General features: G+C 46.4%; 1 non-coding gene across 1 annotated transcript; it reads right to left on the reverse strand.

Annotated features, from left to right (window-relative positions):
• Positions 1 to 1,481: 1,481 nt before the first annotated feature.
• On the reverse strand, positions 1,482 to 1,553 carry Trnae-cuc (transfer RNA glutamic acid (anticodon CUC)). The gene has a single exon. It is a non-coding gene; the product is annotated as a tRNA-Glu (tRNA).
• Between the last annotated feature and the right edge of the window lie 13,016 nt (positions 1,554 to 14,569).

The following is a 14,569-nucleotide window of genomic DNA, read 5'->3' on the forward strand; positions in this document are numbered from 1 at the left end:
GCAGTAATTTTGATGGTGCGTGGGTCACCATCGTCACCGTGTTAATTAAGACGACTTAGTTCAGGCACTCGAAGCCACGACCTTCGGTAGTAGTCGTACCCTCGAGCTTATGTGGGAGACGAACCCACCACCGTTGGCGTTAAGGCGAAAATAATTAAGGCACAGGTAATTATTATAGAGTTATTTAAGGCACTCGAACCCGCAACCTTTGGTAGGAAAAAAGAAGTAATATGAAGTAACAACGCATTTGAACGAGAATGTCAAGTAATTTAAATACGCCTTCACCATATTTGGCGCATGCTAAAATGGCTGTCAATTTTTGGTTACGTCTTTGTGTTTCTTAATGAGCGTTACGCACACGTTCGGCTGCGACGGAGGAACCACGTCACTGACTGTATGCCTGCAGTCCGCCATTGTCGCTTGTGTCCGATGTCTTTAGTTTGCTCTGTGGCGTGGTTATTGCAGCATTCGCCCGCTCATTGCCGCTTGCCGATTCTTCGAAATCAAATTGCTTCAAAATTAAATCTGTCCGTCACGTAAGACAACGAATGGCTCATGCCCCCTTAAGCAATGGACCATTCCCGCGAAAACGCGGCCTCCCCGTAGCGACGACAGAAGAGAAGGGAAATTCTGCGCTGGAATGATGAGCGGCAACGGAGCCAGCTGTGGAAGACGACGACGACGACGAACGCGGGAGCAGTGGCACGAGCGCTGGCCGAGCACGAGCACAACCCGAGGGGCGCCAACGAGCCAGCTGCGGAAGAAAAGGACGACGCTCTAGCTCCCAATGCTGATGATGATAGTTTTCTGTACACAGCCGATTTCGGCTAACCATATACGATTTCGCCTAGCCATACAAAGCTTCGCTTCAAAAAGACCAATGCTATACACGTAACGTGCTATATAGCACTCAAAGATTGTTGACCATACTGAGTGAAGATGATCATGTGATGTGTTGGGTTGTGTAACACGTACATATCCGTCTTGTGTTTCGTGCTGCCTTTACTGGCCTTAGCAAACCTTTTTCGTGGTCTAGTGTGTAAGACTTAATCATAAGGCACAAACATAGAAACGATCAGATGGGAGCTAGCTCGGGTACGAAGTATACAAATGCTTGTTCTCCGTACCTTTCAATCATGTGATGTTGGTGTACAGAGCGACACCATGGTAGCAGTTACCAGGAAAATGCGCTTTCAAGTGAATAAACGGGATTACGTCTCAGTTCAAGTACAAGGAAGAAATAGCGTCATGAATCAAATGAGAAGTTGGACAATGAATCCGCTTTCGCATTTTTCTTGTAACGACATAGTGCAAAAAAAAAAAGCAAAATGGCAGCGTATCTACCCCAACACCGTCTCCTTGACCTTTCGTTCGCATATCTTGTCTACGTGTTGTGTGGCCAAAAAAAAGAAAAAAAAAAGGAAGGCAAAAAAAAAAAAAAGAATCGAAATAAAACGCACATGGCAGAAAAAAAAAAGTACTTCCGACACCGGGAATCGAACCCGGGCCTCCTGGGTGAGAGCCAGGTATCCTAACCACTAGACCATGCCGGAGACAGTCCACACAGTGCTTTATATGATTTCAGGTCGCTTCTAGAGAGAGTATCCTGGTTAATTTCATTATGCTCCTTTATGTCCTTTCCATCAGTTCAGTAGTTTTCTACAGAAAGTATACAGGCTCATTTTATTATTTCGAAAAAGCGCAATACAAAATACAAGGATGTCCCTGCCAGCGCTGACGTTCGTGATCACTTGAAGAAAAGAGTTACGCGGTTACTTGGATACGCAACCGTATTTGCAGTGCTAAGCAGTTGCCTTTATGAGCTCTCTTTCGATTCGTGGAGATATAGCTGTCTTATCATATTCAAATACATTGCAATAAATTTTTTGTTTAGTGTAATAACATTGATGACATGGACAACGCTTGAACATTCCTATCACGTATTGTATCGTTCGTGCCTTTGTCTCAGAGAAAGTCTTTATTGAGCTACGCTGACGGAAAATTTTGCTGTAAAGTTTCGGATCCGCCTTTCACTATTTGCTTTTTAAGCAAGAAATTTATTTAAACAATGGGACTGGACGTTTCGTTGCCACACAAATAGTTATACGGGACGCCGTAGCGGACAGTTCCGGATTTATTTTGAACACTTGGATTGCATTAAACGTGCACCAAAAAGCACGTTACTCGAGTTTCTTCGCATTCCGTCCCATTAACTAGGGTGCCTCGATGCCAAACAGTTTGCCGTCGAGGCACCCTGGTCCGGCCGAGAAAGAAACCTGTGAGCTCGTGCCAGGGTCGAGCTAGAGCTAGGAGCACCGCGCGCGTCTTCCCTCTAGCCCGGCTGTGCTCGTGTAAAACAAGAGTCGTGTTCGGCCTGGAATTGATGATGATGATGTGTGATATTTTTGTGGCGCACGGGCCAGGTTTGGCCAAAGAGCGCCACGAATGAGGGATCGAAGTGGCGTGTGGACGTAGAAAGAATGTTCCAAATTTAAAAGGAGCACACAAACGCGTCAAAAAAAATATATATATATCGGCCACTTAAGTATGCTCCCGGGATTTGAATGCGAAAGCATAATGACTTCCATAAGTTATTTCTTAAAATTAATACTCCACCTTAATTCACCTAAATCCACCTTGCTCTAATTTGTTCCAACCTTAATCCACCGTAATCAACTTTACTCCACTTCAATTCACCTTAATCCCTTTTAAACCACCGTAATCCACATTAATCCACTTTTATCCACCTTAATCCAACCACACCTACTGGCAGCGATGCGGCGCGTGGCGCTATATATGTATATGACTGCGATTTCTTTTCTTTTTTTCACATATAGAAAAAAATGTCACAGTTTCGCCCTAAGGGCGAAGCAATGAATGCGATAGCAACACAGCAATGTCATACGAAGTAAGGTGAGCGGCTTTGGTAGCAATATGAATTGTAGTAAACATGAGCTGATTAAGTAAGCAGGTGTGCTGCGGCGTAAGTAGACCGACATGAAGAGAGACTCGATGACCACGAGAAGGCGCGTGTGAAACGGTGGTGTTGATGAGAAGCGCTTCCCGTGGGCAGCGCGTGCGAAGGGACACACCTGTAGCGCTGCACTGCCGATCCGGGCAGCATTGCATGTGTAGCGTGCGTTGGAAAATGTGGCCCGACTATTACTAACTGAATGAGCAAGCGTGGTGTGAGCGCGCACAAACAAACAGGAATAGATCACACTGAACGACTGCAGGCAAGGACTGTCAAAACGCTGGCAGCGAGCGTATATACGCCGCAGCGGGCGAAGGTACGTGCGGTCTATCGCTTCAACGGAAACTGAGCGGCGAATGCACGCACGGCGCATAAAGGTCAGAGCCGTGTGGAGATAAGAGACGGTGCGGACGAGCGACGAGCGCGGTTGTTGGCAGCGTAGAAGTGCCCCCCCCCCCCCCCCCCCCCCCCGCGCGCGCTCCCTCCGGCGCTGGCTTCCCGCTTCCTTGCTTGCGCGTGGATGATTGAGTGCGTTCGCTCTCCGTGAAGCGCGCGTCCCCGCACGCTTCCGCTCGGGCATACGGGGCGCGGCGAAGATTTTATCTATAGGGAACCTCATGGCGACGGCGATGGCGACGGCGACGGCAGAAATCCGGTAGAAGTGTCCATATAATTGCTATCGCAATAAAAGAATGTCTCGTACGATGCGTCAGGCAGGCGGTAGTAAGATTCACCTTTTGTTGTGATATTCTGCAGAAAAACAATCTTTACAGGCAATTTTGGCCGGTGGTGGAGCAATGATAAGTCTGACGAGCCAAAGCGCCCTAATAAACTCTACCTCGAGGTTATTTAGCGTTACATGTCTCCATCAGCAGAAATATTGGAGGGAATATGGATGTCATTATATCTTACGGAGCGGAATATAAAAAATTCACGCAGAAACTCCACAGCAGAGTCGGCTAAGTATGCGTAAACATTCTGCCACTTGCTCATCTCCACGCAGGTCTGTGTCATTATCAATCTTATCAAACTTGATCCGACCAGCATTAACACTTATCAAGCTTTATCGATCGTTATCAACCTTATCGGACTACATCCGACCCTTATCTACCCTTATCGGTTATCACCCCTATCGGACTCGATCCAACCCTTATCGACCCTTATCGGTCGTTATCAACCGTCGAACGTGGATGCCCAGTGAAGCTGTTGCAAAACCACCACTGCAACTGTTGAGGGGGGGTATGCAATGCTTTATTGATGGTTCGGATGCTTGTTATGAGCTTGTTGCTTATTGACACGTATGCTGTTCTGTGTGTTGTATTGGAGATTTCAATGAATGTATGCACTGTTCGCTTCACTTTACTGAGCGCTTGTAGCCTCAACCTTACGGGGGTATCAGCCACTGCATTTGTCGCCTTACTTGCCTTAGTACAACTTTTTCATGTTCTAGTGTGTAAACGGCCCTCATAAGGCATAAACATGGAAACTATCAGATGGGAGCTATAGGGTACGAAGAAAAAACGCTCGTTCTCCGTAATCTCCAATCATGTTTTGTCAGCGTACAGAGCGGCACCATCACTTAACAGGGACAAGCACCATGGTAGCGCTTATCAGAACGCTTTCAACTGAATAGCGCTCTTAATTAACTACGGGATTATGTCTCAGTTCAAGTACAAGTAACGACATGTAACGACATGATGTAAAAACGCAAAATATTAGCATATCTACCCTGACCCCGTCGCCTTGATATTCGACCAAATATTTTGTTTGCGTCTCATGTGAGAAAAAAATAAATAAAATAAAAATAAAACGGCATATGAAGAAAAAAAAATGTTGCGACACCGGGAATCGAACCCGGGCCTCCTGGGTGAGAGCCAGGTATCCTAACCGCTAATAGCCAGCGCTTTATATCGTTTCAGCATTTTTCTAGAGAGAGTATCCCGGTTCATTTCACTTTTTAGGAGAAATGCAATCAAGCATATAAAAAAACTGGCACTGCCAGCGCTGACATTGCTGATCACTTGTATGCAACGGGAGGATTGACCGTTTACTTGGATAAGAAAGTTGCCCTGTTGTGCTATAACCAGTTTAATTTATTACAACTCCTTTGCTGTATATACCGTAATAGCATTAATATTTCAGATAACGTGTTAATGTTTTAGCACATATTAAATATTTTGTGCCTTTGCCTGAAATTATCTTTATCAAAATTATCATCAGCTCACGCTGATGGACATCCTTGCTCGAAAGCCGCTCCCACCACTCTCCCAGAGGGAGCACGTATATGGCAATGCAGATATATAATGTGATTGCAAAGATTATTCAACTCCATACAAAATAAAATGCCTAATATGATGCGACGGACAGACTTTCTCTTTCACACACACACACACACACACACACACACACACACACACACACACACACACACACACACACATACATACATACATACATACATACATACATACATACATACATACATACATACATACATACATACATACATACATACATACATACATACATACATACATACATATATATATATATATATATATATATATATATATATATATATATATATATATATATATATAGTATGCAGACTTGTACTTCGTGCCTATACACAGGGTGTTTGTAGTTTTGCGGGGTGTTTTGCAGGTGTCCCGGAGAAGGCTAAAACCAGCATTTTCATTATACCTAATCAATCAAGGAAGGGCGGCTATGTCTCACTGAGCTTTTGATGGAAATATATACTCGCGGTAACGGTGATAGAATTCTTTCCTCCAGCCTGCTGGCACGATTTAGCCGTCCTGTAAGTAAGTAGAGTGTCGTTGGCGACGTTCCGGCATCGCTCGAGCAGGGAGCGGTGTACACCGTTGGTCCCGGAATATCAGAAGAGCATCGCCTCACCGGCTGCGCTGCACCTGTGCAGCCGAGCCACTTTTTTTCTTCCGCTCACTAGTACCATGGATTCTCCCGAGAGGGCGCCGCGGTCGCGTCACCTGCCGGTCAAAACGAAAGCATCGGCCGGCGTCGTCGCTGCCTCCGCCGCCTGGGCGGCGCTGCGTCAGCGGCGGCAACCTTTTGTGCTCCCTTAAGGGCTGCAGAAGTAGGCGTCTCTTCCCTCCTTTACAATCACCATATATGTAGAGCAAACGCGCCTTCTTCCGACCCGCTAAAGGCCGTGGGGGTGGGGAAGGGAAGGGAGGCGACGTTTAGCTGCGGCACCAAGTGCCTATTTATACAAAAACGTTGTGAGGCGAGAAGGTGGTAAAGACTTCCGACGCTGCTCGACAAGTGTCCTGTTCTGATGTCGTAGAAAACCTCCGAGCCGCCCCCAGAGGCTCCGGCAACAGTCACCAACGCCGCACGCGTTTTGTGCGAACCCGGGGAAAACGCCGACGGCGTCGACAACAGTTTTGCGTGTCGCCGGTGCTACGGCATGTCCAAGTTTATACAGCTGATAAAGCTACTATCATTACTCCGTATAGCTCACTACAAATTTGCTATCGCAACTGATGCTTCGCCTTTCGGGTGAAACTGCGACAACTTTTTTAGATGCGAAGCATCTTATGCTCGGGGCCAAGTCAGTCCCTCCCTCCCTCCCTCCGCCGTGCGGCGTCCACACCCCTACTGCGCATCCTCCTCCCCTCCTCTCCTTGTCTCATCTCCTCGCCCTCCTCTCCTTGTCTCATCTCCTCTCCTCTCGGCATTCCTCCTCTCCTCTCCGACGCTCCTCTCCTCTCCGGATTGCGAAACGAATGGCAACACCTGCGGCTCCGTGCGCGATAATGCGAAGCAGCTTGGGTTAGAGACGCGACGGTAGGCGCCCCAGAGGCACCGGCAACAGTCACCAACGTCGCGCGCATTCGGTGCGAACGCGGGCAAAACGCCGACGGCGTCGACAACAGTTCAGCACGTTGCTGGTGCTGCTGCATGTCCAAGTTTATACAGCTGATAAAACTACCTTGAGTCGACCCCATGGCTGCTTCGCATACTACTCAGGGTTCCCCTACAGGAAGATGGTGTAATTTTTTTTTCGCTGTTGCTTGCATGACGCGCCACAAGGCGCCGCCACTGCATGCGCCCCCGTCGGCGCATACTAATGTGACGTTATCTGGTCGCACGCGCACGCCCGCGCTGACGGGAGTTTCTACTCCTAAACAATTTTCCTCCATGGTTCCAATACAATGTGTCACATGACCGTCTCATCCGCGGGCCCTTGCACAGTACGAGTCTAACTTTAGGAGCCATTATTTCGAGCCCAAACGTTGACATACAATATTTCCTATTACTTTTGGCAAAAATTTAATTAAAAGCTATAAAGCGCGCAAAAACGTATTTACCATTAGTTTAAAGTGTTGTCGGTACAGATAATGCTGCCTGAGATATTCAGACAAAAACCCGCATTAATCCAGAGCAACCAAGAAAGCTTTCCGAGATGGAGAGAAGAAGCAAGTATCGCAACATTTGGCTCCATCGACACACGCTAATGCGTCACAAGTTCAGGTTCCAAAACGCTAAACGCTCACATGAACACCAATAAAGAATAGGAATTTCTGAGGAAATGGCACACCCGCTTCATTTTCGAAATAAAAGGCAAACTAGAAATGAACATTTTCCCATTCTAAAAGGAAAAAACAAACAAGAACTCGGGTTGTATGAAAAATTCTATGGAAACATTTGTATCTTGTGTGACTAAACATTATATAACGAGCCCATACTATGTGATGCTGTAAACGCGGTACATCAGTGTTTTGTTCCTACATGTGCTTTTTTGTACAATAAAATTTCCCTTTGTGTAGTGTCTTATTAAATTAAATTAAATTTTTTTTCTAAACACGTTTGGTGGTGCTACCGCAACATTTCAGAACCATCGCGGCAATCAAAGCTATGAACGATGGCTTGGGTGTTGATAAATTGGAACCATCGAATTTCGTAGTTGGTTTGTTCGCCAATGAGGTTCGCACATTAAATCTACAGTATGTGTTCCAACAGGTTACACATATTATTTGGGTGCAAAATCATGTACACGTTTTCATCTTCCATATACATATTAGTTTTGTCCATGTTGTAAATAAGTATTTCTTCCTAACAGTAATGCGTTACACTGTAACAGCTGTTACAAAATGATCATGCGGGCCGCGAACCTTAGCCCCTATTACTGGCTGCATTTCAGTGCTGCAAAAGTTGAATTGTGTATTGCCATTTGTCTTGGACTTTGAAATGGGTCGCACTTCTTTTGGTATTCTTGTCGGAGAAGGGCTTTAGAAAGCAAGTAACAAATGGCGCATAATTAAGGGCGAATCAAAGACAGAATGTACCTGCTAGCTCTTTTCTTTCACGGGTATGTGTTGTTATTGAATGTTACAAGGATATTTGTACCAAGAAATTAACCATGCGTAAGTAAACCTCCAAATTCTGATCTTTACAAAATATGAATGACTTACTTCGTGCGCCTCCCTCAATGCTGTTTGTTCGGCTTCCACACGAAGCCCCCCTCCTTCTCTCTCTCTCTCACGCGAAAATTTGAACGCTAGGCCTCTGGTTTAATTCACTGTACATTGTTGATACGGCCTGGAAGAAGATACGAGTTGCACTGTATTTTTATCCAAACAGCAGTCGACAATCTTGACTCACGTAGACCAAGGACGTAGACTTACATAGTCAATGGAATTGATGCTACAACGTGTACGAATTGTGTGCCACTGATAGAGATGTAAGGGCTCGGAAAAATTTTGAGGAAAAACAGTCTTACAGCAAAGCTGTTAAGGGCTCACTCTTCGATGGTCCCGTCCGGCAATAGAAAAAAAAAACTCTCATTGGCCGTATGCTGTATGTGCGAGTGAAAGCGCACGAGGGCGAGGGACGCGTGCTTTCACGGCGAGCAAACGCACGGCGGAGAGCAAACGCGACTTCCCAGTGGAAGGGGAGCGGTGGGCGAGGAGGGAATCGAGGCACCCTAGACTCGGCGTGTGCGTGCCCGCTCTCCCACTGCGGCGCATGCGCGCAGCCCTGTCGGCCTCTGCCGCCTGCGCTAGAGTTCTGGGCTCTCGCGCGCCTCTCCCCTAACAGTGTCGACAACGGTGTTGAGCCGTTCCGTCACGTAGATATCGCGCTAGCGCTCTTATCAGTTGCCCTTACGACTCGCCATGGCCCGGCTGTGTGCCGTTCATTCGGAGGAACAACGCAACGAGCGACGTGTAACTGGCGACTGAATCTCCCTCGCGAATAGAGGACAGCGGGAAGGCAGCGCGGGAGGGAGGGGTTGCGGCTTCTGCTCTGCGAGCAACTTGTACTTTGCACGGCGCCAGGCGGCGCGCGCACTGTATTTTGAAAGCGATCTGCAACACGGCTCCTACCTTTGCATGCGCTGTGCTTTCGCCTCTCAGTTTCCGTTGAAGCGATATACCGCATGAACCTTCACCCGCTGCTGCTGGCGCGCTTGCTCACGCCAGCGTTTTTACATCGGTTGTGGGCGGTCACAAAAAACAACGCGCAGAGCTGTTGTCGACGGCGGCGGCGTTTTGCTCGCGTTCGCACCTGAACGCGCGCGGCCGTTGGTGACGTGTTCGTGAAGAACGTGCCAACCTTAGCCGTACACCCTATATCGGTGTACCGTAGCGACCATAAGGCCATGGTCCCTGTGGTCACTAAATAAATGAAAACCACCGGATCATATATATTTCTCAATCTTTAATAGTTCAAATAACCAATTACACCATCACATCTTAATAGTCATAATTGGAAATACATAATTCCCACAATAGTATAGCTTCGCCGGTCTTCCATCTCCACCCCAGTGGAAGGGCTGAGAGTTTTTTTTTTTTTTGTCATTTATTCCCCCGGGGTAAAAAAAAATAGCGTAACTTGCACTGGAGGCGCAATGCTAAAGCGGCAGCGGAGCGTATGGGAACCTAGCTAGTCCTGGCTTTTGGGCTAGGCTAAGCCCCACAAGGTCATCCACAGCATTTTCCGGAATTAATTGAGTAATAATCCATTATCGATTAGCTATTGATGGGATATTGATCGGCTATTCAAGGTATTGGCCATGTATTTGGGCTAGGCTAAGCACAACCAAGTCATCCCCAGCATTTCCGGAATTTATCAATTTTTGATCGATTATCGATTAGCTATTGATTGGCTATCGATGACTGACTAAGCTTAAGTAGTCTCAACCATGCTTATCTAGGCTAGCCAGGCTCAGCTTCGCTATAGTTCACAGGAGTATGTGGCATTGCGCTTGGACCCTTTCTGCACTACCGCCAGGATCGACCCGCATTTTCTGTTAACGCATCACGTACTACGGCCGGCTTAAACAGCTCCGCTGTTAAAAGCGAGAAAAACAAACCAAGAAACGAGTGGTTCACTTTTACCCAAATAAATGCAGTCAATTGACAACAAAGGTATGGTCGCGGTGCCACTCAGTGAAAGAAAAAAAAATACATTCAGGTTACCTTTTGTTTCATCGAGTTCGTGCAACATTTTTGATGACGGTAGTGGTGTGTTGCATCAACATCGTTTGTTGCCCCTAAATTCATCTTTGACATGCGTCACTTATCGCAGAACGCAGGAACCGATATTTTATGTATTTGTTCTGAACGACTGATTGTTTTTGCACTGAATTTTGTTAGCTGTACAATGCATAATGTTCCTTTTGTACGCTAAATTTCCTGCATTGTGTTTCTTCCAATGTATCGCCCAGCCCTGCCTAAAGTCCGCCATTTAGACTGGCCAGATTTTCTTAAATAAATAAATAAATAAATAAATAAATAAATAAATAAATAAATAAATAAATAAATAAATAAATAAATAAATAAATAAATAAATAAATAAATAAATAAATAAATAAATAAATAGACAAGTAAATACATAAACAAACGAGAAGGTCCTGGCAACGCTCTCAGTCGTAATGACCAAGAAAAATCGTTTTTAAAGGTCACGTCGGATGGCTAGCCTACTCTGTCAATGGACGCCTCAGTCGGTTAGTACAGAAGTCGTCGTTATCATAACCGTTGCTGGCGTGCAGGTCAGCCAAGAACTTTGTAATTCAGTGCAGCATTTTGATGCAATTATCATTATTAGCATATATACTTCAGGCACTTTGAGTCTATCTATCTGTCCTCTTACGCCGACCCATTTATCCAAGTTGTCTGCTAGCTTTGGCCATCAGGGTAGGGATGCTGTCCAGGTCGTTTCATCGTCATCATAGCTCCTTCATCGTTGCATCGACGCCGACATTCCTTCCCAACATTCTATCATCGATACTGCATCGTCATCATGCCGTCATGGTCATGGCCGACCCCGGTGAGCGACTGCATGCGACATATGTCGAATACCGTCACATGATTCGGAATGTCAGAATGACCTATACATGATTGTAAATAAAGGGGTCTTCGGCAAAACGGTGTGTTGATACACTGTTTCAATTGTAATCGCATTAATGTTGACAGTCGTCGTGAGCTTTTTCAGCCGGAATTTTATTGGAATAGCAATTATATGACACCCCTGGCGAATTTCCCCCGTGGTCGTTGACGTCGCCGTGATGTTCCGTATAAAGTACAATTGCGATAACATCGTGGCCGCGTGCCATATGCTGTGTATGCGAGTAAAATCGTGCGATGGTTGAGCCGAAAATGGTGGCTCGATTTCGCGCGCACAAGGGAGGAAGGCGGGAAGCAAACGTGCCGCCTTCCATGGTGCGCATGGCACCGGACCCTATCTTTAAAGCGATCTGCGATTGGGACAGGGTCTAAGTGTCCAGGTGCGCCGAGAGCTGATAGCTTCATGTGCGCTGTGATCTCGCTGCTTAGTCCGCGCTGGAGCGAGAGGCAGCACGAAGGTCAATTCACTCGTGGCTGCGGCCGCGCTTCCTCACGCCAGCATTTTGACAGCGAGTGTACGTGGTCAGCGAGTGAGATGTGTTCATGTTTGCCTTTCCGCACGTGACACCATGCTAGTTAATTTAGTTAGTAAGCAAATTCTTATACGTTTATACGGTCGATAAAACTATCATCCTTACTACGCATTACTGTCTAATAATTTGTTGTCGCAATCGATGCTTCGCCTTTCGTGCGAAACTTCGACTTTTTCGTTTCCTCTTCTTAATGCTCCACACATTTGCCGATTATTTGAACCGGCACTGTTATCTGGCTCGATGGACGCGACCAAATCGAACATCGATGACAGGAAGTTTGCTACGGGCGATTATTTAATGTGTTAGCCTTCGTGGCACACTTCATGAACTTTTCGGGGATATCTGTCTATGCGGCGAGTGGGGCGTTTTGGTACATATTTGAAAAAAAAAAAATGACAGTCACTTTAGCATACGCCAAAGAGGGTGAAGGTGAAAGCCTGCGCACTCATGAAACATTCATTAAATTGACATTTTCATTCGAATGAGTTCTTACTTCTTCTATACTTGTTTTGCAGGCCAGAGGTCGCGGGCTCGAGTGCCCTAATTGACACTACCCTAATTAACTGTGCCTTAATTAACCTCGACCTAATTAACACCAAAAGTCGGGGCTGCGGCTCCCACCAAAGGTCGTGGGTTCGAGTGTCTGAATTAACTCTATCTTAATTATCACGATGACGACGGTGACCCGCGCACCATCAAGATTGTTGCGTGAGCGTTTGCATATAGGAGAGACACGATGCCGGGCCGGTGTAGTAAGTAAATTATTAGTAAACCGAGTCGGCAAAGGGTACGAGTTCGCGTCGACGATACGGTTTTCGCTCGATGACGTTGAAGGTCGTCTGAACGATGAGACATGCATGCAAGGCTTTCGCCTTGAAAGGCGGCAACGCAAAATCACCGCCCGATCGCTCCGTACAGATGGTTAACCAGCGAAGCTGAAGCGCGCGGCTCCGGCGTTTATCACTCGGTTAATCCCGACGGTTCATTAAAGTGTTTCTCAATTATTAATGCGAAAGCCTTATATGTCTCATCGTTAAGTCGACCTTCAACGTCCTTGAGGGAAAACCGTGTTGTCGAAGTGAAATCGTACACGATGACGACTCGGTGTAGTAATTCGCTTACCGCACCGACCCGGCATCGTGTCTTACCTATATGCACACGCTCACGCAGCAATTTTGATGGGTCACCATCGTGTTAATTAAGATAGAGTTAATTCAGACACTCGAACCCACGACCTTCGGTAGTAGTCGAACCCTCGAGCTTATGTGGGAGACGAACCCACCACCTTTGGCGTTAAGGCGAAAGTAATTAGGGCACAGGTAATTAATATAGAATTATTTAGGGCACTCGAACCGGCGAGCTTTGGTGGGGAAAAAAGAAGTAATATGAAGTAACAACGCATTTGAACGAGAATGTCAAGTAATTTAAATAATGTCTCTTGAGCGCGCCGGCTTTCGCCATCACCCTCTTTGGCATATGCTAAAGTGACTGTCAATTTTTGGTTACGCCTTCGTGTTTCTTAATGAGGTTACGCACACGTTCGGCTGCGACGGAGGAACCACGTCACTGACTGTATGCCCGCAGTCCGCCATTGTCGCTTGCTGTCCGATGTCTTGAGTTTGCTCTGCGGCGTGGTTATAGCAGCATTCGCCCGCTCATTGCCGCTTGCCGATTCTTCGAAATTAAATTGCTTCAAAATTAAATCTGTCCGTCACGTAAGACAATGAATGGCTCGTGCCCCCTTAAGCAATGGACCATACCCCCGAAAACTCGGCCTCCCCATAGCGACGACAGAAGAGAAGGTAAATTCTACGTTGGAATGATGAGCGGCAACGGAGCCAGCTGTGGAAGCAGACGACGACGACGACGACGAACGCTGGAGCTGTGGCACGAGCGCTGGCCGAGCAAGAGCGCAACCCGAGGGGTGCCAACGAGCCAGCTGCGGAAGAAAAGGACGACGCTCTAGCCCCCAATGCTGATGATGATAGTTTTCTGTACACAGCCGATTTCGGCTAACCATACACGATTTCGCCTAGCCATACAAAGCTTCGCTTCAAAAAGACCAATGCTATAACACGTGACGTGCTATATAGCACTCAAAGATTGTTGACCATACTGAGTGGAGATGATCATGTGATGTGTTGGGTTGTGTAACACGTACATATCCGTCTTGTGTTTCGCGCTGCCTTTACTGGCCTTAGCAAAACTTTTTCGTGGTCTAGTGTGTAAGACTTAATCATAAGGCATAAACATAGAAACGATCAGATGGGAGCTAGCTCGGGTACGAAGTATACAAATGCTTGTTCTCCGTACCTTTCAATCATGTGATGTTGGTGTACAGAGCGACACCATGGTAGCAGTTACCAGGAAAATGCGCTTTCAAGTGAATAACGCTCTCAACTACGGGATTACGTCTCTGTGCAAGTACAAGGAAGACATAGCGTCATGAATCAAATGAGAAGTTGGACAATGAATCCGCTTGCGCATTTTTCTTGTAACGACATAGTGCAAAAAAAAAGCAAAATGGCAGCATATCTACCCCAACACCGTCCCCTTGACCTTTCGTTCGCATATCTTGTCTACGTGTTGTGTGGCCAAAAAAAAAAGAAAGGAAGGCGAAAAAAAAAAAAAAGAATCGAAATAAAACGCACATGGCAAAAAAAAAAAAATTC

The sequence above is a fragment of the Dermacentor silvarum genome, chromosome 3, assembly GCF_013339745.2.
Source record: "Dermacentor silvarum isolate Dsil-2018 chromosome 3, BIME_Dsil_1.4, whole genome shotgun sequence".
Classification (NCBI taxonomy): Eukaryota; Metazoa; Arthropoda; class Arachnida; order Ixodida; family Ixodidae; genus Dermacentor; species Dermacentor silvarum.